Genomic DNA, 23,689 nt, shown 5'->3' on the forward strand with positions numbered 1-23,689 from the left:
CCGCACGCCTCTCAGCCTCATCCAACCTAGGCCTAAGGGCGGCGGCCCTGCCCGCATCCTCCAGACCCGCGAGCTTCAGCTTCAAGTCGTACCTGCCCTCCAGATCTGCGCGAACCTCGGCCACCCAGCGATTGATCTCCTCCTCGACTCCGGCCTCGCGGGCCCCGACGGCGTCTTCTGCTTGAGCAATTTGACGCTCCCTCGTCTCCAGTTGCTCGAGATCGAGGCTGCGCTCCACGGCTTCCAGGGCCAACACCTCCTCGCGCTTCTGGACCTCCTCTTCCTCCACGGGCGTCCCCCTCAGTGATGCAAGAGCGGCCCCGCGCGCTGTCGGCGTTCTGGGAACATGGGTCCCCAGACTTGCCTGCCTGCGGCCCGCTGCGTGGCTAAGCCAGCAGGCCGTATGGCCCATCTTCATCAACAAGGCATCCAAGACCCTCGCGAGGCGGACGACACCAGACCTCATCTGGAGGGGCCTAGTCAGGCAGGCTCACGAGGAGCGGAGATATCAAGGCGAGGCGAACCTCACGAGGCTCTCGTGACATGAGCCATGACGATCAACACCAGGCTGGCGCCAGGCGGGCGCCAGCGCGCGCAGCGTCCTTGTTTCCTCTTTGGTGCTAAGGAAACCAGCGCAGGCGAGGAGTACCGAGGCATCAGGCAAAGATTGCCATTTTGGTGCAACAAGACCAAGACCAGAAGGACAGCAAGACGGAGGTCATCGTGGAGCCCAAGACGGCGTCACCACCAGAGCCTTTGGCTTCCAACTAGCAACGAGAAATAAAACTACGCTGTGGGTATGAAGAGGATAACTTTGTATGATATCGGAGAGATAAAATATAAAAGTAGGTGATGTTATCATAAAGTTAGAATATATTACTAAATATTATAAATAGCAAGTGTGGAATAATGGTGGATCGGTGTGCGGAATTGTCCTAGGCAATTGTTAACAAGACCGGTAATCACTATTGCAGTTTCATATGAGGGAGAGGCATAAGCTAACGTACTTTCTCTTCTTGGATGATATGCACTTATGATTGGAACTCTAGCAAGCATCCTCAAGTACTAAAGATCAGTAAGGTAAAACCCAACCATAGCATTAAAGTATTAAGTCCTCTTTATTCCTATACACCATGTCACGCTTACCCGTGTTTGTGTTTTAGTCACTCACGCAACGCAGACAATAAGCAAACCATGGATATATTGCAACACCCTACAGCGGGAATCCCTCACGCTTGCGCGACACGAAGGGCACCATAGGACAGCACCAAAGTAAAACATACAATTCATACCAATCTAGATCATCAATCAACCCAAAGGCAAATGATATCTACTCAAAACATCATAGGATGGAAACACATTATTGAATCATAATATGTGGCATGAAGCACCATGTTCAAGTAGGGATTACAGCAGGGTGCGGGAGAGTGGACCACGTAAAAGAGATGATGATGGTGATGTTGACGAAGACGATCATCGCGGCGATGATTCCCCTCCCGATGGCACTCCGGTGTCACTGAGAGAGAGGAGGAGATGTTCTCCCCCTTGTGCTTCCTCCTCCATGTCCTCCCCCTGGATGGGGAGAGGTTCTCCCTCTGGTCCTTGGCCTTCATGGTGATGATGGCCCCTCCGGGATCCACCTCCATGCCCTCCGGTGATGATGGCCCCTTCGGTAGGGTGCCAGAGAGGGCCTAGGTTTTTGGAGGTTTCTGTATTTATAGGAGAAGTTGGTGTTGATTTTGCGTCGGGGGGGGGGGCCTCAGGGAGTCCACGAGGCAGGGGCGTGATGACCCACAAGTATAGGGGATCTATCGTAGTCCTTTCTATAAGTAAGAGTATCGAACCCAACGAGGAGCAGAAGGAAATGATAAGCGGTTTTCAGCAAGGTATTCTCTGCAAGTACTGAAATAAGTGGTAACAGATAGTTTTGTGATAGGATAAATTGTAACAAGCAACAAGTAACAAAAGTAAATAAAGTGCAGCAAGGTGGCCCAATCCTTTTGTAGCAAAGGACAAGCCGGAACAAACTCTTATAATAGGAAAAGCGCTCTCGAGGACACATGGGAATATCGTCAAGCTAGTTTTCATCAGGTTCATATGATTCGCGTTCGATAATTTGATAATTTGATATGTGGGTGGACCGGTGCTTGGGTGTTGTTCTTACTTGAACAAGCATCCCACTTATGATTAACCTCTATTGCAAGCATCCGCAACTACAACAAAAGTATTAAGGTAAACCTAACCATAGCATGAAACATGTGGATCCAAATCAGCCCCTTACGAAGCAACGCATAAACTAGGGTTTAAGCTTCTGTCACTCTAGCAACCCATCATCTACTTATTTACTTCCCAATGCCTTCCTCTAGGCCCAAATAATGGTGAAGTGTTATGTAGTCGACGTTCACATAACACCACTAGAGGCTAGACAACATACATCTTATCAAAATATCAAACGAATACCAAATTCACATGACTACTAATAGCAAGACTTCTCCCTGTCCTCAGGAACAAACGTAATTACTCACAAAGCATATTCATGTTCATAATCAGAGGGGTAATAATATGCATATAGGATCTGAACATATGATCTTCCACCAAATAAACCAACTAGCATCAACTACAAGGAGTAATCAACACTACTAGCAACCTACTAGCACCAATCCCGGACTTTGAGACAAGAATTGGATACAAGAGATGAACTAGGGTTTGGAGATGAGATGGTGCTGGTGAAGATGTTGATGGAGATTTCCCCCTCCCGATGAGAGGAGCATTGGTGATGACGATGGTGATGATTTCCCCCTTTGGGAGGGAAGTTTCCCCGGCAGAACAGCTCTGCCGAAGCTCTAGATTGGATCCGCCAAGGTTCCGCCTCGTGGCGGCGGAGTCTCGTCCCGAAAAGTTCCTCCCTATTTTTTTCTCATCAAAAGACCTCATATAGGAGAAGATGGACATCGGAGAGCCACCAGGGGGCCCACGAGATAGGGGGCACGCCCTAGGGGGGCGCCCCCACCCTCGTGAGCAGGGTGTGGGCCCCCTGGCCTTCATCTTTGGCGTGGATTTTTCTTTATTTCTTTTAAGACGTTCCATGGAGTTTCAGGACTTTTGGAGTTGTGCAGAATAGGTCTCTAATATTTGCTCCTTATCCAGACCAGAATTCCAGCTGCCGGCATTCCCCCTCATTATGTAAACCTTCTAAAATAAGAGAGAATAGCCATAAGTATTGTGACATAAAGTGAAATAACAGTCCATAATGTAATAAATATCGATATAAAAGCATGATGCAAAATGGACGTATCAACTCCCCCAAGCTTAGACCTCGCTTGTCCTCAAGCGAAAAGCCGATAACAATAAATATGTCCTCATGTTTAGAGGTAGAGGCATCGATAAAAATAAAATACGGACATGAAGGTATCATGATTATTCTCATAACAGCAACATATATAGATTTTGTCATATGATTACTTATGTTCAAATGCTGATCTATTCACAATGCAAAAGTATAAATCATAAACCTTATTGGGTTCCAACAAACTATAATCTCAGTCATTGAACCAATTGCAATTTATCATAACATCGGAAAGAGTCTATGTCAGAGCTAAAAAGCAAGTCCACATACTCAACTATCATTTAGTCCTCCATAATTGCTAACACTCACGCAATACATGTGGTTACAGAGTTTTAGTCGGACACAGAGAAAGATAGGGGCTTATATTTTTGCCCCACAACCTTTTACCTCAAGGGTAATGTCAACAATAATGGTTCATGCTCCCCTACATCCAAATAGATATATATATATATATCATGTTCTTTCCAACATGCTGAGCTTGCCAAAGGATAAAATGAAAAAGAAAAGGTGAAGATCACCATGACTCTTGCATAAGGTAGAAGATAATAATAAAGGATAGGCCCTTCGCAGAGGAAAGCAGAGGTTGCCATGCGCTTTTATGGTTGGATGCACAAAATATCAATGCGAAAGAACGTCACTTTATATTTCCCCTTGTGATATGAACCTTTATTATGCAGTCCGTCGCTTTTATTACTTCCACATCACAAGATCGTATAAAGCTTATTTCTCCCACACCAATCAATTGTACATATTTAGAGCAATTTTTATTGCTTTGCACCAATGACAACTTACTTGAAGGATCTTACTCAATCCATAGGTAGATATGGTGGACTCTCATGGCAAAACTGGTTTAGGGATTTTGGAAGCACAAGTAGTATTTCTACTTGGTGCTAAGAATTTGGCTAGCATGAGGGGGAAAGGCAAGCTCAACAAGTTAGAGGAACCATGACAACATACTTTATCTCAGATATAAGAAAGACATAACTCATTACGTTGTCTTCCTTGTCCAACATCAACTCTTTAGCATGTTATATTTTAATGAGTGCTCCCATTCATAAAAGATGTCAATGATAATATATCTATATGTGAAAACCTCTCTTTCGTTATTACTTCCTATTAATTGCAACAATGACCAAAGCTATGTCTGCCAACTCCCAACAACTTTTAATCATCATACTCTTTCTATGTGAAGTCATTACTCTCAATAAGATCAATATGAACTTTTTGTTTCTTCTTTTCTTTTATTCACCCAAGATCATGGCAAAATAATCAAGCCCTTGACTCAAAACTAATCTTTATTATATATAGCTCACGGACTCGGTTACATAGAGAAATCATAAAGCAAAACTCAAAACTAGATCATGCCATAAACTTTATTCTACTAGATCAAGATACTACTAATAAGATCGAACTAAGAAAAACGGTAAAGATAGGAGTTGTTATTGTGATACGATAGCGGGGCACCTCCCCCAAGCTTGGCAGTTGCCAAGGGGAGTGCCCATACCTAGATACTCAATTCTTCTTTGTTGGAGGAGACGGTGGTGGTGATGGATAATCGCACATCGAGCGTAAGAGGTCCTCCAGCTTGCGAATAATGCCCTTGAGTGCGACAATATGCTCCTTCAACAAAATATTTTCTTGTGTGAGATACTTGTTTTGTATACGAGCTAACTCAACCATCTTGAAAGCTTTGATCTCAGTTGGAGTAAGAAGGTTATGATCAAGTTGAAGGATGTCTTTTGCTGCCGGAGCTTGATCCTCCGTGGCCTTCTTGATCCTTTCATCTTTGTTGACCCTCATGGGTTCTTCCCTCTTCAGATCTATCTTCATTAGCCAAGCATCGTTGTCACCATTGTTGGAGGAGGGAGACGACATGATGCCTAGCCTGGAAAACCCTGACAGAAAACAACTTGAAACAAGAACAAGAGATTTTCGCGTGATACGGGAGTCAAAACCTTCGGGAGGTTATATAATGAATTTTTACCGACCGAAATGCATAACGTGCAAGAAAACGGAGTCCAGAAGGCACACGAGGCGCTCACGAGGTACGGGGGCGTGCCCAGGGGGGTAGGGCGCGCCCACCACCCTCGTGAGGCCCTCGTGTCCTTCCCGGACTGCTACTTATTTTTCTATTTTTCTAAATATTCCAAAATGGAGAAATATTGCCTTAAAAATTGTTTTGGAGTCGGTTTACTTATCGTACCACATACCTATTCCTTTTAGGAGTCTGAAACATTCTGAAAAGTGTCTCTTATGTATTCCTCCGGGGTTACGGTTTCAATAATATTGGTTTCAACATTTATGGGATTACCTGAGATATAATGTTTAATTCTTTGACCGTTTACCACCTTCGGATTTGTGCCCTCGAAGTTGTTGATTTTTATGGCACCGGAACGGTAGACCTCCTCGATAACATAGGGGCCTTCCCATTTAGAGAGAAGTTTTCCTGCAAAAAATCTTAAACGAGAGTTGTATAGCAATACATAATCACCTACATTGAACTCACGCTTTTGTATCCTTTTGTCATGCCATCTTTTAACTTTTTCTTTAAACAACTTAGAATTTTCATAAGCTTGGGTTCTCCATTCATCAAGTGAGCTAATATCAAATAACCTCTTCTCACCGGCAAGTTTGAAATCATAGTTAAGCTCTTTAATAGCCCAATATGCCTTATGTTCTAGTTCGAGAGGTAAGTGACATGCTTTTCCATAAACCATTTTATACGGAGACATACCCATAGGATTTTTATATGCAGTTCTATATGCCCATAATGCATCATCAAGTTTCTTAGACCAATTCTTTCTAGACCTATTAAAAGTCTTTTGCAAAATTAATTTGAGCTCTCTATTGCTCAACTCTACTTGACCATTAGACTGTGGGTGATAAGGGGATGCAATTCTATGATTAACATCATATTTAGCAAGCATTTTACAGAAGGCGCCATGAATAAAATGTGAACCACCATCAGTCATTAAATATCTAGGGACTCCAAACCTTGGAAAAATAACTTCCTTAAGCATTTTAATAGAAGTGTTATGATCAGCACTACTAGTTGGAATAGCTTCTACCCACTTAGTAACGTAATCAACAGCAACTAGAATATGTGTGTATCCATTAGAGGCAGGAAAAGGTCCCATATAATCAAAGCCCCAAACATCAAATGGTTCAATAACAAGTGAATAATTCACAGGCATTTCTTGAAGTCTACTAATATTACCAATTCTTTGACATTCATCACAAGACAAGACAAACTTATAGGCATCCTTGAAGAGAGTAGGCCAATAAAAACCAGATTGCAATACCTTATGTGCAGTTCTATCTCCAGCATGGTGTCCTCCGTAGGACTCGGAGTGACACTTGCGTAGGATCTGTTCCTGTTCATGCTCGGGTACACAACGTCTAATAACACCATCTACTCCTTCTTTATAAAGATGTGGGTCATCTCAAAAGTAATGCCTCAAATCATAGAAGAACTTTTTCTTTTGCTGGTATGTGAAGCTAGGTGGAATAAACTTAGCAACAATATAATTAGCATAATCAGCACACCATGGAGTACTACGAGAAGTACTTATAACATTTAATTGTTCATCAGGAAAGTCATCATTAATAGGTAGTGGGTCATCAAGAATATTTTCTAACCTAGATAAGTTGTCTGCAACGGGGTTCTCAGCTCCCTTTCTATCAACAATATTGAAATCAAATTCTTGTAGCAAGAGAACCCATCTAATAAGTCTAGGTTTAGCATCTTTCTTTTCCATAAGATATTTAATAGCAGCATGATCAATGTGAATAGTTACTTTAGAATCAACAATATAAGATCTGAACTTATCACAAGCAAATACAACTACTAAAAGCTCTTTTTCAGTAGTAGCATAATTTCTTTGAGCATTGTCTAGAGTCTTACTAGCATAATGAATAACATTTAATTTCTTATCAACTCTTTGCCCTAGAACAGCACCTACAGCATAATCACTAGCATCACATATAATTTCAAAGCGTAAATTCCAATCAGGTGGTTGAACAATAGGTGCAGAGACTAATGCTTTCTTAAGTATTTCAAATGCTTCTACACAATCATCATCAAAGACAAATGGTATATCTTTTTGCAATAAATTAGTCAGAGGCCAAGAAATTTTTGAGAAGTCCTTAATGAACCTCCTATAAAATCCGGCGTGACCAAGGAAACTTCTTATACCTTTGATGTCCTTGGGACATGGCATCTTTTCAATAGCATCAACCTTAGCTTTATCAACTTCAATACCTCTTTCAGAAACTTTGTGCCCCAAGACAATACCTTCATTAACCATAAAGTGGCACTTTTCCCAATTCAAGACAAGATTAGTTTCTTCACATCTCTGCAAAACTCGATCAAGATTGCTCAAGCAATCGTCAAAAGAGGAACCATAGACGGAAAAGTCGTCCATGAAAACCTCACAAATCTTTTCACAAAAGTCAGAGAATATAGCCATCATGCATCTTTGAAAGGTAGCAGGTGCATTACATAAACCAAAAGGCATACGTCTATAAGAAAAAGTGCCAAAAGGGAAAGTAAAAGTAGTCTTTGATTGATCTTTAGCCGACACAGGTATTTGAGAGAACCCAGAATAACCATCTAGAAAGCAATAGTGTGTATGTTTGCATAATCTTTCTAGCATTTGATCAATAAAAGGTAAGGGGTAATGATCTTTCTTAGTAGCTTTATTTAATTTGCGGAAATCAATTACCATCCTATAACCTGTGATAATTCTTTGTGGAATCAATTCATTTTTATCATTAGGAACAACAGTAATACCTCCCTTCTTAGGGACACAATGGACAGGACTTACCCACTCACTATCAGCAACGGGATAAATTATACCTACCTCCAGAAGCTGGAGTATTTCTTTTCTTACCACTTCTTACATTTTAGGATTCAGACGTCGTTGAGGATCACGAACTAGTTTGGCATCTGCTTCCAAATTTATTTTATGTTGACATAAAGTGGGACTAATGCCCTTAAGATCATCAAGAGTATATCCAATAGCAACACGATGCTTCTTCAGAGTTTTCAATAATCTTTCTTCTTCATGCTCTGAAAGGTTAGAACTAATAATAACAGGATATATCTTATTTTCATCAAGATAAGCATATTTAAGATTATCAGGCAAAGGTTTAAGCTCAAACACGGGATCAGCCTTGGGTGGAGGAGGATCCCCTAAAATTTCAACAGGCAAATTGTGTTTCAGAATAGGTTCCTGTTTAAAGAATACTTCATCTATTTCCCTTCTTTCATTCATGAACATATCATTTTCATGGTCTAGCAAATAGTGTTCTAAAGGATCACTAGGAGGTACGGAAATAGAAGCAAGACCAATAATTTCATCCTTACTAGGTAATTCTTCCTCATGATGTTGTTTACTAAATTTAGAGAAATTACACACATGAACCATATCATCCAAGCCAACAGTAACAACATTCTTTTTGCAATCTATGGTAGCATTGACAGTATTTAAGAAGGGTCTACCAAATATAATGGGACAAAAGCTATCTTGGGGGGAACCAAGAACAAGAAAATCAGCAGGATATTTAGTTTTCCCACACAAGACTTCAACATCTCTAACAATTCCCATTGCTGAAATAGTATATCTATTAGCAAGTTTAATTGTGACATCAATATCTTCTAATTCAGCAGGAACAATTTCATTCTTAATTTCTTCGTATAAGGTATGCGGTATAACACTAGAACTAGCACCCATATCACATAAGCCATGATAACAGTGATCTCCTATTTTAACAGAAATAACAGGCATGCCTACCACAGGTCTATGTTTATCTTTAGCACAAGGTTTAGCAATTCTAGCAGTTTCACCTTTGAACTGAATAACATGCCCATCAATATTATCAGACAAGAGATCTTTAACAATAGCAATATTAGGTTCTACTTTAACTTGCTCAGGAGGTGTATAAGTTTTAATATTGCTTTTACAAACAACAGTTGAAGCTTTAGCATGATCCTTTATTCTAACAGGGAAAGGTGGTTTCTCAACATAAGAAGTAGGAACAATAGGATCATTATAAGTGACAGTCTTTTCTTCAACTTTAATAGGTGCAGCTACTTTTACTTCTATGGGAGGATGATATTTAAACCACTTCTCCTTAGGGAGATCAACATAAGTAGCAAAAGATTCACAGAAAGAAGCTACTATCTCAGAGTCAAGTCCATATTTAGTGCTAAAATTACGGAAAATATCGATATCCGTAAAAGATTTAACACAATCAAACTTAGGTGTCATACCTGACTCCTTACCTTCGTCGAGGTCCCAATCTTCAGAGTTGCGTTTAATTCTATCCAATAAATTCCATCTGAATTCAATAGTCTTCATCATAAAAGAGCCAGCACAAGAAGTATCGAGCATGGTGCGATTGTTTTCAGGAAGCCGGGCATAAAAACTTTGCATAATTATTGCTCTTGGGAGCTCATGATTGGGGCATGAATATAACATTGATTTAAGCCTCCCCCAAGCTTGAGCGATGCTTTCTCCTTCGCAAGGCCAGAAATTATATATATAATTGCGATCACAATGAACAAGATGCATAGGGTAATACTTTTGATGAAATTCCAACTTCAATCTTTTATAGTCCCATGATCTCATATCATCACATAGCCTATACCATATCAATGCGTCTCCCTTCAAAGATAAAGGGAAAACCTTCTTCTTAGCAACATCATCGGGTATACCTGCAAGCTTAAATAATCCACAAACTTCATCCACATATATTAAGTGCTCATCAGGATGCTTTGTTCCATCTCCTGTAAAAGGGTTAGCTAGCAGTTTTTCCATCATAGCCAAAGGAAATTCAAAAGGAGTTTCATTTTCAATAGGTTCAGTAGGTTGAGGAGCAAATATTTGCTCTACTGGACGGGGTGAAGATACCACGAACAAGCCCCTCAGAGAAGCACTTTCTAGTAACAAGTGACAGTAAATTTCAGCACACTATGTAAATTTTTCCTTACCAAATTCCACCTACCAAAGGCGCTACACTCCCCGGCAACGGCGCCAGAAAAGAGTCTTGATGACCCACAAGTATAGGGGATCTATCTAGTCCTTTCGATAAGTAAGAGTGTCGAACCCAACGAGGAGCGGAAGGAAATGATAAGCGGTTTTTAGCAAGGTATTCTCTGCAAGTACTGAAATAAGTGGTAACAGATAGTTTTGTGATAGGATAAATTGTAACGAGCAACAAGTAACAAAAGTAAATAAAGTGCAGCAAGGTGGCCCAATCCTTTTGTAGCAAAGGACAATCCGGAACAAACTCTTATAATAGGAAAAGCGCTCCCGAGGACACATGGGAATATCATCAAGCTAGTTTTCATCACGTTCATATGATTCGCATTCGATACTTTGATAATTTGATATGTGGGTGGACTGGTGCTTGGGTGTTGTTCTTACTTGAACAAGCATCCCACTTATGATTAACCTCTATTGCAAGCATCCGCAACTACAACAAAAGTATTAAGGTAAACCTAACCATAGCATGAAACATGTGGATCCAAATCAGCCCCTTACGAAGCAACGCATAAACTAGGGTTTAAGCTTCTGTCACTCTAGCAACCCATCATCTACTTATTACTTCCCAATGCCTTCCTCTAGGCCCAAATAATGGTGAAGTGTTATGTAGTCGACGTTCACATAACACCACTAGAGGCTAGACAATATACATCTTATCAAAATATCAAACGAATACCAAATTCACATGACTACTCATAGCAAGACTTCTCCCTTGTCCTCAGGAACGAACGTAATTTCTCAAAAAGCATATTCATGTTCATAATCAGAGGGGTAATAATATGCATATAGGATCTGAACATATAATCTTCCACCAATTAAACCAACTAGCATCAACTACAAGGAGTAATCAACACTACTAGCAACCTACTAGCACCAATCCCGGACTTTGAGACAAGAGTTGGATACAAGAGATGAACTAGGGTTTGGAGATGAGATGGTGCTGGTGAAGATGTTGATGGAGATTTCCCTCTCCCGATGAGAGGAGCATTGGTGATGACGATGGTGATGATTTCCCCCTTTGGGAGGGAAGTTTCCCCGGCAGAACAGCTCTGCCGGAGCTCTAGATTGGATCCGCCAAGGTTCCGCCTCGTGGCGGCGGAGTCTCGTCCCGAAAAGTTCCTCCCTATTTTTTCTCATCGAAAGACCTCATATAGGAGAAGATGGACATCGGAGAGCCACCAGGGGGCCCACGAGATAGGGGGGGCGCCCCCAACCCTCGTGAGCAGGGTGTGGGCCCCCTGGCCTTCATCTTTGGTGTGGATTTTTCTTTATTTCTTTTAAGACGTTCCATGGAGTTTCAGGACTTTTGGAGTTGCGCAGAATAGGTCTCTAATATTTGCTCCTTATCCAGACCAGAATTCCAACTGCCGGCATTCTCCCTCTTTATGTAAACCTTGTAAAATAAGAGAGAATAGCCATAAGTATTGTGACATAAAGTGAAATAACAGTCCATAATGAAATAAATATCGATATAAAAGCATGATGCAAAATGGACGTATCAGGGCGCGCCCCAAGGGGTGGGTGCGCCCCCACCCTCGTGGGGCCCCTGTGACTCCCCTTCGGTAGATTTTTGTTCTAGTATTTTTCATCTTTTCCAGAAAAAATCTCCGTTGATTTTCATCGCATTCCGAGAACTTTTATTTCTGCACAAAAACAACACCATGGTAGTTCTACTGAAAACAGCGTCAGTCCGGGTTAGTTCTAATCAAATCATACCAAAATAATATAAAAATATTGTAAACATGGCATGAATACTTCATAAATTATAGATACATTGGAGACGTATGAGATCTCCGTCTCTAAAGTACTGTCATGATCTCCATTGTCACCGGCATGACACCATGATGTCCATCATCTTGATCTCTATCAACATGTTGTCACATGGTCGTGTCGCCAACTATTGCTTTTGCAACTATTGCTATCGCATAGCGATAAAGTAAAGCAATTATATGGCGCTTGCATCTTATGTAATAAAGAGACAACCATAAGGCTCCTGCCAGTTGCCGATAACTTTAACAAAACATGATTGTTGGTGTCAAAACTGGCGGATCTCGGGTAGGGGGTCCCAAACTGTGCGTCTAGGCGGATGGTAACAGGAGACGGGGGACACGATGTTTTTACCCAGGTTCGGGCCCTCTCGATGGAGGTGAAACCCTACTCCTGCTTGATTGATCTTGATGATATGAGTATTACAAGAGTTGATCTACCACGAGATCGAAGAGGCTAAACCCTAGAAGCTAGCCTATGGTATGATTGTTGTTCTTGGTCCTACGGACTAAACCCTCTGGTTTATATAGACACCGGAGGGGGCTAGGGTTACACAGAGTCGGTTACAAGGAAGGAGATCTACATATCCGTATTGCCAAGCTTGCCTTCCACGCCAAGGAGAGTCCCATCCGGACACGGGAAGAAGTCTTCAATCTTGTATATTCATAGTCCAACGGTCCGGCTAAAGGATATAATCTGGCTGTCCGGATACCCCCTAATCCAGGACTCCCTCAGTAGCCCCTGAATCAGGCTTCAATGACGATGAGTCCAGCGCGCAGATTGTCTTCGGCATTGCAAGGAGGGTTCCTCCTCCGAATACTTCATAGAAGATTTTGAACACGAGGATCGTGTTTGGCTCTGCAAAACAAGTTACACATACAACCGTAGAGATAATAATATTTTCACAAATCTAATCTGCCGACGCATTCCGCAGTGTGACATCACACCACAGCCAGGTCACCATTTGAATCGTTTTTCACAACCAACCTCAGCGTGTTTCGCGAGGCAGTTTCCTTGGCACGTCTTGTCGAAGCAGAGATCGTGTCCCCTTATTACGGGATTCCCATCAATACGGACGTGGGTAACCCAACCGCACCATCAATTACGGCGTTTGGGGGATAAGCGAGTTTTACCAGGCTGGTGGGGGCGCATAGTTTCGTCCGCCCTTATAAAGGGATAAGGGTTTATCTTTTTCTACACACGCCTTCTTCCTCCTTGCTCATCCATTCTCGCGCACTCGAGCTCCAGCGCCCAAGTCCACATCCTTCTCCTCAACCTCTCCAAACATGTCCGGAGTGGGAGGCAAGTGGATGGTCTCCTTCGTTACGGAGGGAGACATCAAAAAGCTACGCGGGGCCGGATACTTAGCCGCGGATATTGCGCACCGGCTGCCAGCCACGGGGCAGATCGTCCCTACCCCGGAACCTTACGAAAGGGTGGTTTTCCTCACCCACTTCATCCGCGGACTGGGGTTTCCCCTCCATCCATTCGCCCGTGGCCTTATGTTCTATTATGGGCTGGACTTCCATGATCTAGCTCTGAATTTCATCCTCAACATCTCAGCGTTCATCGTCGTGTGCAAGGCTTTCCTCCGCATCCGGCCCCACTTCGGCCTATGGCTGAAGACCTTCAATGTCAAACCAAAGGTAGTAGGCGGCCAACAAGTAGAATGCGGCGGAGCCATGGTGGGCAAAATGCCCAACGGTACATGGCTCGAGGGCTCCTACGTGGAGACCATAAAGGGGTGGCAATCGGGGTGGTTCTACATCACCGAGCCGCGCGACACCAACTGGGTGGCGCCCCCCGAGTTTCGATCCAGAATCCCCACGCGGCTCACTTCCTGAAAGGAGAAGGGCCTATCCTGGGGCTCATCGGTGGAGCTGGACGGACTCCAGAAGTGTATCCGGAACATGATAGGCAAGAAACTCAAGCTTGTCAACATAGTCCGGGTCATGCTCTTCCGCCAGATCCTCCCGTGTCAACGACAGGCTTTCAACTTATGGGAGTTCGACCCGGCCTAGCACCAGACTCTACGCGAGCTCTTCGAGACGACGCATAAGGACATCTGGAAGGTGCTGTTCAAGGGCGCCTAGGTCCCCCCTCCCCTTACCGAGGACCGTAGGCTAAGCGCGATGCGCCCTGCGAATCCGGTAAGTTCTGTACACCTCGTAGGGTATTTATTTTCCATAGTTTAACCATGTGCGGGGTCTGAGCTCCCATGCCTTTGACAGGACTGGGTGGAGACATCGGAGCAGATTGACTGTCCGGCCCCTCTGCCCGAAGACCCTACAGACGCTCTCCTAACGGAGATGCGAACTCCGGCTCCTTATGAGGTGCCGGAGAAGAAGATCAAGAAGAAGGCCAAGGGAACCCGAAAGAGTTCCCGGCGCCAGGTGGTATTGGACTCATCGTCCAATAACTCCGAGACGCACTCCTCCCGTGAAAACGAGGAGGAGGAAGATGACGGTTCTCCCCCTCCAGCCGGGGGAGACAGGAAAAGGAAGGACGCCCCAACCGGGGAGGCCGGAGGGTCCAAGAAGGGAAAGACTCTCCTTCCGGACTGTTCCACCACCGTTGCTGACAGCGAAGACGAGTGGTTACTCAGGGCCAAGCCCCTGGCGAAGCCGTAAGTATTCGGATACCAGAGTAACTCATAGCATACTTTTATTGCACTGCTTCTCCTAACATCGAATATGATCATGCAGTCTGCCCCGAGCCCGCATCGACGTATCCTCGTCGGACGGTTCCTTGGACTCGTCGGATATGAATAGCGAGTCACTTCCAACCGCCTCCTCTCCTCGCCCTACGGACAATGTCGAGGTATTGTCTCAAGGAGCACAAAACCGAGGGGAGGTAGTCCTGGAGGCACCTCAAGGCGAACTTCCGGACTCCAGGCGCACAGGGATCAAGACTCCCAAGGGCTCCAAGTTCGGCCCTCAGCCGAGCACCGCGTCGGAACCTCCAGTGGTTCCGGACTCCGGCAGGTGGCCCCCTGCCAAGAGGGGCAAGCCGCCCGTGCCGGTGACCTCTGTCTATCCAGAGGCACCGGACAACCTGCTGGGAGCGCTTCACGGCGCTTCCATCCACGAAGAGCACCGCACTATTATGAGTGCGGTGATCAAGAAGGTTAAGTCCGCCAAGAGCGGACTGACTGAAGCATGTGCCAGCCTTCTAACAGGCTTTGAGGTAAGTATTTAAAATATAGGAAAATATTAGTGCATAGACAGTAGCCCCTGATGCTCTGTTTGGTGTTCACAAAAAAAGCCAAATAGAGGATCAAATAATAGCTGCAGGAGTCTAATACAAGTATGTCTATATGCGTATGCAGGCTTCGCTGCTGACCTCTGCCGCACTGACTGCGGAGGTCACCGCACTGAAGCAGAACCTCAAGCGGTCCAAGAAAGAACTCGGCCTTGCCAAGAGGCAGTTCGAGGAGAACAAAGGTAAGTAATACCTTGTCTACATATATATATATAAAGATGTGGTTGCAAAATGATAGGATCATCATGGATGTGCCAGGTGCCACGACCGAAGTGGCGACCCTGAAGCGAGCGCTATCCGAGGCCGAAAACAAAGCGGCCGAGGAGCGCATCGAGCGGGAGAAACAAGAGGCACGGGTGGGCGAGGTGTAGCAAGAGCTCCAGACTCTCGTGAAGAAGCACGAGACTTTGGAGCTTGACTCGAAGACGCGAGAGTCCGAGCTTGCCGCGGCCTTCAAGAGCACAGAGCATGCCAAGGCTGAATCCCAAAAGGCCCTCCAGGAAATTGAGGCGATGAGGAAGATAGCGGCGGGTAAGGCATTCATTATGCAAAGCAAGCATGTGAAAGTAAATTACTTGTTACTTACCCGAGTCCAGAGCTCTCCAGGAGCATTCGCAGATTTGCCCCGTAGCGTGTCGGATGCCGCAAAGTACTACCAGACCGAGGAGGGAAGCTCGATAGAGAAGTTGTTCTGGTCTCAGTATACTGGGACCAAACACCCGATGCGTGTGAGCGACCAGCTAAAGCAACTGGTCGAGCTGCACAAGGCGGCCGAACAGGCCATGAGGGGCCTTATAGTCTGGATGTGGCTTGGCAATTCCCTTCCCAACAGCTACTTCGTCCTGGTGAGGCGGCTTGTGGATGCCTGCCCACGGCTGGAAGTCATAAAGTGGTTCGTCTGCATCGAAGGTGCACGCTGGGCTTTTGCCCGTGCGAAGGTGCACTGGGCCAAGATGGACGCCGAGAAGCTGGTGAAGGAGGGGCCGCCGCAGGGCAAGGAGCATCGCCACCCTGAAATGTATTATGAGGGTGTCCTGAAGGGTGCCCGTCTTGTGGCAGACGAGTGTGCGAAGGATGTAATTTTTGAATGAACTTGCTCGTATGATCCTGTATTATGAAAACTTGTTCATGTGCGCTATGCAACACTTGTTTGAATTTAAAATATTACCTTCTGTGCTGCTGTTTATCAAATATGAGAGATGGCCAGTCGTCGGCTTCTGCCCCCATGCCATGAGTGCTGGGGTGTTCGGGATAAATCTGAGCACTCCTTTTCCCATTGTTGGGTCCTTCGAGGGAGGTGCTCAGCACAACGAACAAGGCAATCGGACTATAATGCTTTATCACTCTCACTTAGCCATAGAAGTCTACAATTTTAAATTTTGGCGAAGCCCCTAGTATTCGGAAGGCCGAATTCGGGGCGCTATACACGCCTAAGCCGGACAAAGCCGACTCCTCGCCCTAAGCGGCATAAGTCTTTAGGGACTCGAGACCTCTCGAACAGTGACCAGCTCTTGCCTTATCATGACAGTCAGTTTTAGCTTTCTCTACTGAGGTGCTTGCCCAGATGAACCGGGGCATAATCGCAGTAGTTCTCCCAGTGCTACCCTAGCCGATATAGCGGAACGTAAGGTACCAAAACATGGGATCTGGGCAAACCCAACTATTGACCCAAGACATGATTCGGAGCTGATGCATATAATGCTATAAGTTCGGGGTGCCGCACTGTCGAAAGTGTTCGGACTTCTCACGCCGTATTGTGGGGTACGCTTAAGCCCCTGGCGTATTGGTCGTACCAGAGTGTACGGGTGCTGAATGTCATGAATGAACATGTATATAAAAAAGAATAGAGAATGCGGTAATAGTCTGGTGCTATGCATTGTTTATTCAAAAAGGTGCGTCGAAGCAAAATGATACAAGTAGTGCGATAAGCAAAAAGTAGGACTATTTGACATGTCCCCTCCAAGGGCAAGCTGACGAATGGTATTTAAAGCAGGTATTTCACTCATTATCAGAGACCATCTGGGAGTTCCATGGTGCGGCGTAGCTTTTTGCCTCCTTGGTTGTTGTATCGTGTGTCCGGCAATCGTACTGTCGGACAGGGTTTCCAGAGAGTAAAGTCCTGAAAAGAGAGAAAAAATAACAAAGCGGGAAGCCCCTAGTGCGGTTGAGCCGCGTTTTGGGGCATGCCGTAGTCGTGCCCCCCCACCTATGCCCATGGTATTTTCAATGCGTAATTATGTACGCGTGGCACGGATTTTGCCGTTTGGCTGGGACTGGGGTGGGGGCGCATTGCTATGCGAGCTCGGAACGTGCCAGGTGGTCTTGTTGCAGATTACTCCGGGCGCGCTTGAAGGTGTCCGGGTGTTTAATTGCCGAACTGGTGGATTGTCATAAGAGGCTGCTTTGTGCTTCTGCTGCGAGGGCCACAGTGTGCTCCTCCGTGCGGAGAGAGCGCTCTTGTAACGCCCTCGATGCGGCTATATCTCCTATGTGTCGAAGCACGACTTAGAGGCATAACCGCATAGAAAGCAATGTCGCAAGTGAGGTAATCTTCACAACAACCCATGTAAATAAATAAAGGGGAAAGGTATATAGTTGGCTTACACTCGCCACATCACACAAATACATGAATAAGTCATTACATTCATCCAATACACTCAGGGTCCGACTACGGTACCAAAATAAAGATCAACCCCCAAATGCGACAAAGTCCCTGATCGCCCCAACTGGGCACCACTACTGATCATCTGGAAAAGACACATAGTAACGACAAGAGTCTTCATCGAACTCCCACTTGAGCTCAAGCGCATCGTCTGGAGCGGTATCATCGGTCCCTGCATCTGGTTTGGAAGTAATCTGTGAGTCACGGGGACTCAGCAATCTCGCACCCTTGCGATCAAGACTGTTTAAGCTTATGGGTAAGGTAAGGTATGATGTGGAGCTGCAGCAAGCGAGTAGCATATATGGTGGCTAACATACGCAAATGAGAGCGAGAAGAGAAGGCAAAGCACGGACGAACAACTATGATCAAGAAGTGATCCTAGAACAACCTACGTCAAGCATTACTCCAACACCGTGTTCACTTCCCGGACTCCGCCGAGAAGAGACCATCACGGTTACACACGCGGTTGATGCATTTTAATTAAGTTAAGTTTCAGGTTATCTACAACCGGACATTAACAAATTCCCATCTGCCCATAACCGCGGGCACGGCTTTCGAAAGTTCAAATCCCTGCAGGGGAGTCCCAACTTAGCCCATCACAAGCTCTCATGGTTAACGAAGGATATTCCTTCTCCCAAGACATTCCGATCAGACTTGGCATCCAGGTTACAAGACATCCTCGACAATGGTAAAACAAGTCCAGCAACACCGCCCGAATGTGCCGAGAAATCCTGATAGGAGCTGCACATATCTCGTTCTCAGGGCACACTCAGATGAGCGCTCCATACAACTAAAACCAAACCTCGAGTTTCCCCGAGGGGGCGCTGCACAGGGCTCTAGTTTGGACCAACACTCAGAGGAGCACTGGCCGGGGGGTTTAAATAAAGATGACCCTCGGGCTCCGGAAACCCAAGGGAAAAAGAGGCTAGGTGGCAAATGGTAAAACCAAGGTTGGGCATTGCTGGAGGAGTTTTATTCAAGGCGAACTGTCAAGGGGTTCCCATTATAACCCAACCACGTAAGGAACGCAAAATTCGGGAACATAACACCGATATGACGGAAACTAGGGTGGCAAGAGTGGAACAAAACACTAGGCAAAAGGTCGAGCCTCCCACCCTTTACCAAGTATATAGGTGCATTAAGATAAACAAGATAATATTGTGATATCCCAACAATAAACATGTTCCAACAAGGAACAATCTCCATGTTCCAACAAGGAACAAACTTCATCTTCACCTGCAACTAACAACGCTATAAGAAGGGCTGAGCAAAGCGGTAACATAGCCAAACAACGATTTGCTAGGACAAGGTGGGTTAGAGGCTGAACATGGCAATAAGGGAGGCATGATAAGTAGGTGCTAGGTATCGTAGCATAGGCATAGCAAAAGAGCGAGCATCTAGCAAGCAAAGATAGAAGTGATTTCGAGGGTATGGTCATCTTGCCTGAGATCCCGCAAGGAAGAAGAACGAGTCCATGAAGAAGATAAACGGACGTAGCCGAACGGATCCTCACAAACGTGAGGTTATCGAAACCAACCCGAAGAAGCAACACCGGAAAGAAGCACACAACATAGTAAACAACCAACACAAGAACAAGGCATGATATGCGGGATGTGATATGCAATGCATATGCATGACTTGGAAAGGAAAGATTGAACCTGGCTCTGATACCTTGAATGTAATGACTTATTCATGTATTTGTGTGACATGGCGAGTGTAAGCCAACTATATACCTTTCCCCTTTATTTATTTACATGGGTTGTTGCGAAGATTACCTCACTTGCGACATTGCTTTCAATGCAGTTATGCCTCTAAGTCGTGCTTCGACACGTAGGAGATATAGCCGCATCGAGGGTGTTACAAGTTGGTATCAGAGCCGACCCTCGCGGTTACAAGGATGGTTGCGGACAGGTGCGTGGTCATGTTGTTCATGACGTTTGTGACCCGTCGTGGCACACGACATGGCACATGTACTGGACTGGAAGCACAGACGTATGTGCCAAGAGGGAACGTTCCTGTGGCCCGACGAGGACGTCGGTTCCTCTGAGTGGGGGTGTATGTGATGGCCTGGCTTATTAGGGATGATATACTACTCATATCAATAAGGAATTCCTTCTTTTCCGGTAGCCCATTCGGACAGAACTCCAAAGTTAAGCGTGCTCAGCTTGGAGTAGTGTCAGGATGGGTGACCGATCGGGAAGTTGCTCCCGAGTGCGCATGAGTGAGGACAAAGTGCACAGAAAAGACTAGTATTGATCTGTGGGGCCAGTCTAGATCCCGCCAGGAGTAACGACCACCGGCGGGTGTGTCCGGGGCGTTACAGCTCTGTGTTTCCATTGACTATGATGACCCCCCGAGGTCCTGGCATCTTGAGCTTGAGTTATGCATAATGCGGTACCGCATTGAATCTCGCAAATGCGGTTCACCCGAGCAGTGCGTGATAGCCACTGCGGAACGGGACTATATCGAAGATTAACTCCTTGCTTCGGAAATTATCTGGGGATCCGAAGACCACTTCCAGTGTGACTGAGCCTATGCAATGGGCCTCTACACCTGGTATGACGCCTTTGAAGGTTGTTTTTGTGGGTTTGATCCTTGAGGGGTCTATACCCATTTTGCGCACTGTGTCTTGATAAAGCAGGTTCAGGCTGCTATCGCCGTCCATAAGGACTCGAGTGAGGTGAAATCCGTCGATGATTGGGTCTAGGACCAGTGCGGCGAATCCGCCATGACGGATACTAGTGGGGTGGTCCTTGCGATCGAAGGTGATCGGACAGGAGGACCATGGGTTGAACTTTGGGGCGACTGGCTCCAACGCATATACGCCCCTTAGCGCACGCTTTCGCTCCCTCTTGGGGATGTGGGTTGCGTATATCATGTTCACCGTCCGCACTTGTGGGGGGAACCTTTTCTGTCCTTCGGTGTTCGGCGTCCGGGGCTCCTCCTCGTCATCGCTATGTAACCCTTTATCTTTGTTTTCGGCATTTAACTTGCCGGCCTGCTTGAACACCCAACATTCCCTGTTGGTGTGGTTGGCTGGCTTGTCGGGGGTGCCATGTATTTGACACGAGCAATCGAGTATACGATCCAAACTGGACGGGCCCGGAGTGCTTCTTTTGAATGGCTTTTTCCGCTGACCGGGTTTAGAGCCTCTGAATCCGGCATTGACTGCCGTATCCTCGGTATTGTCGCTGTTGATGCGGTGCTTGTGTTTGTTGCGACGTGACCTGCCACTGCTATCCTTGGTATCCGAAGTACCATGGTTCTTTGATATGTTATTGCTTTGAGCCAGCCAGATGTCCTCTCCCGTGCAAAAGCGGGTCATGAGTGTCGTCAGGGCTGCCATAGATTTCGGCTTTTCCTGGCCAAGGTGCCGGGCGAGCCACTCGTCGCGGATGTTGTGCTTAAAAGCTGCTAGGGCCTTTGCATCCGGATAGTCGGCGATTTGATTTTTCTTTGTCAGGAACCGTGTCCAGAATTGCCTGGCCGATTCCTCTGGCTTCTGAATTATGTGGCTCAAGTCATCGGCATCTGGTGGTCGCACATAAGTGCCCTGGAAGTTGTCGAGGAATGCGGCTTCCAGATCTTCCCAACAGCCAATGGATTATGTTGGCAGGCTGTTGAGCCAATGTCGAGCTGGTCCTTTGAGTTTGAGTGGGAGGTATTTGATGGCGTGTAGATCATCACCGCGGGCCATGTGGATGTGCAGGAGGAAGTCCTCGATCCATACCGCGGGATCTGTTGTACCGTCGTATGATTCGATATTTACGGGTTTGAAACCCTCTGGGATTTGGTGATCCATTACTTCGTCTGTGAAGCATAGGGGGTGTGCGGCGCCTCTGTACTGGGCTATATCACGACGCAGCTCAAATGAGTCTTGTCCGCTGTGTTCAGCCTGGTCAGATTTATTTTTACTATATCCGGCGTGACGGTTATCGTCTCGCACAGTGGCGCGTCCTCGTGATCCGTAGATCGATCTTGCGTGTTTTGCTTTGTCCTCCAATACGTCTCGCGGGTCTAGCGTGTTTCCCCGTACCTTGACATTTTTATTTGAGTGGCATCGGGGTGCGGGCTGAGCTTTTGGCTGAAATGCCTCTCTATCGCGGCCACGAGGTGGCCGATCAGCCGCGTCATACGCTGGAGATGTAGGTTTTGATGCTTCCTCCTCCAGTTGAGGTAGCAACCTGCACCTTGGGTAACTCTTGGGGGGGCGTTCAAGTTCATATTCCTCGGCCGCAAGGACTTCAGTCCGTCTGTCAGCTAGCAAATCTTGATCAGCTCAAAGCTGTTGTTGCTTTTTCTTAAGGCTATTTTCCGTGGCTATAAGCCGGCGCTTGAAGCGCTCTTGCTCAACGGGATGCTCAGGCATGACAAATTCGTCATCGTCGAGGCTTGCCTCGTCTTCGGAGGGAGGCATGTAATTATCATCCTTCGCCTCTCCATCTGCCGCTCTCTCGGGAGGGCTGGCTTCTCCATCCTCCTGCTCTAAATCTTGCTGGAGGGGATTGTCGTCATCTTCGGCACTGTCCGGAGTGCTATTATCTCTTGTGCCGGTATCACCGCTTTTGCCTTGGCGAGACTTAGAGCGGCGCCGCTGACGTCGGCGCTTGGGTTGCTTCTTGGAGGGGTCATCCTCCGATGTCCCGTCGCCATTGCCTTCTTTGGGTGTGTCCACCATATATATATCATATGATGAGGTGGCTATCCAGTGCCCTGTGGGCAGTGGTTCTTGTTCGTCTCCTGCATCGTCGTCCATACCGTTGATGTCTTCGGAGTCGAAGTTGAGCATGTTGGTCAAATTGTCGACAGTGGCTACTAAGTGGGTGGTGGGTGGGCGGCGAATTTCTTCGTCATCCGCATCCCAATCCTGCCGGAGATAGTTCAGCCAGGACTCTCCTGACAAGGAGAGAGATCTTAATGAGTTCAGTATGTCGCCGAAGGGCGAGTGCTGAAAGATATCCGCGGAGGTGAACTCCATGATCGGCTCCCAGTCGGATTCGATAGGCACGGGCGCATGCGGTTCGGAGTCCGTGGCCGGGGAAGAATCCGGTAGTTTGGCGTCACGGCTCTCGTGAAGGGTAAGGTCGATACTCGGCTCGATCGCCGCTGAGAATGCGGCCTTCGTGGCGGGGTCTATCCACCCGTCCATGGATGGCGCAATTGGCTCCGAATTGAGGGTCGGAGCAGTTGCCGGTGCGGTCTCCTGAACACTGTCCGATGGTAGAGCTAAATCATGCTCATCGTGACCGTGCGACGCACTTGGCAGGGGCTCGAATCCGTCGAAGATCAAGTCTCCGCGGATGTCGACCGTGTAGTTTAAGCTTCCAAACCTAACCTGGTGGCCAGGGGCGTAACTCTCGATCTGCTCCAGATGGCCAAGCGAGTTGGCCCGTAGTGCGAAGCCGCCGAATACAAAGATCTGTCTGGGGGGAAAAGTCTCACCCTGGAATGCATCGCTATCGATGATTGAAGGATCCATCAAGCCTAACGATGACGACACAGAGGAACTCTCAATGAAAGCACCAATGTCAGTGTCAAAACCGGCGGATCTCGGGTAGGGGGTCCCGAACTGTGTGTCTAGGCGGATGGTAACAGGAGACGGGG

The sequence above is a fragment of the Triticum urartu genome, chromosome 6 (assembly GCF_003073215.2).
Source record: "Triticum urartu cultivar G1812 chromosome 6, Tu2.1, whole genome shotgun sequence".
Classification (NCBI taxonomy): domain Eukaryota; kingdom Viridiplantae; phylum Streptophyta; class Magnoliopsida; order Poales; family Poaceae; genus Triticum; species Triticum urartu.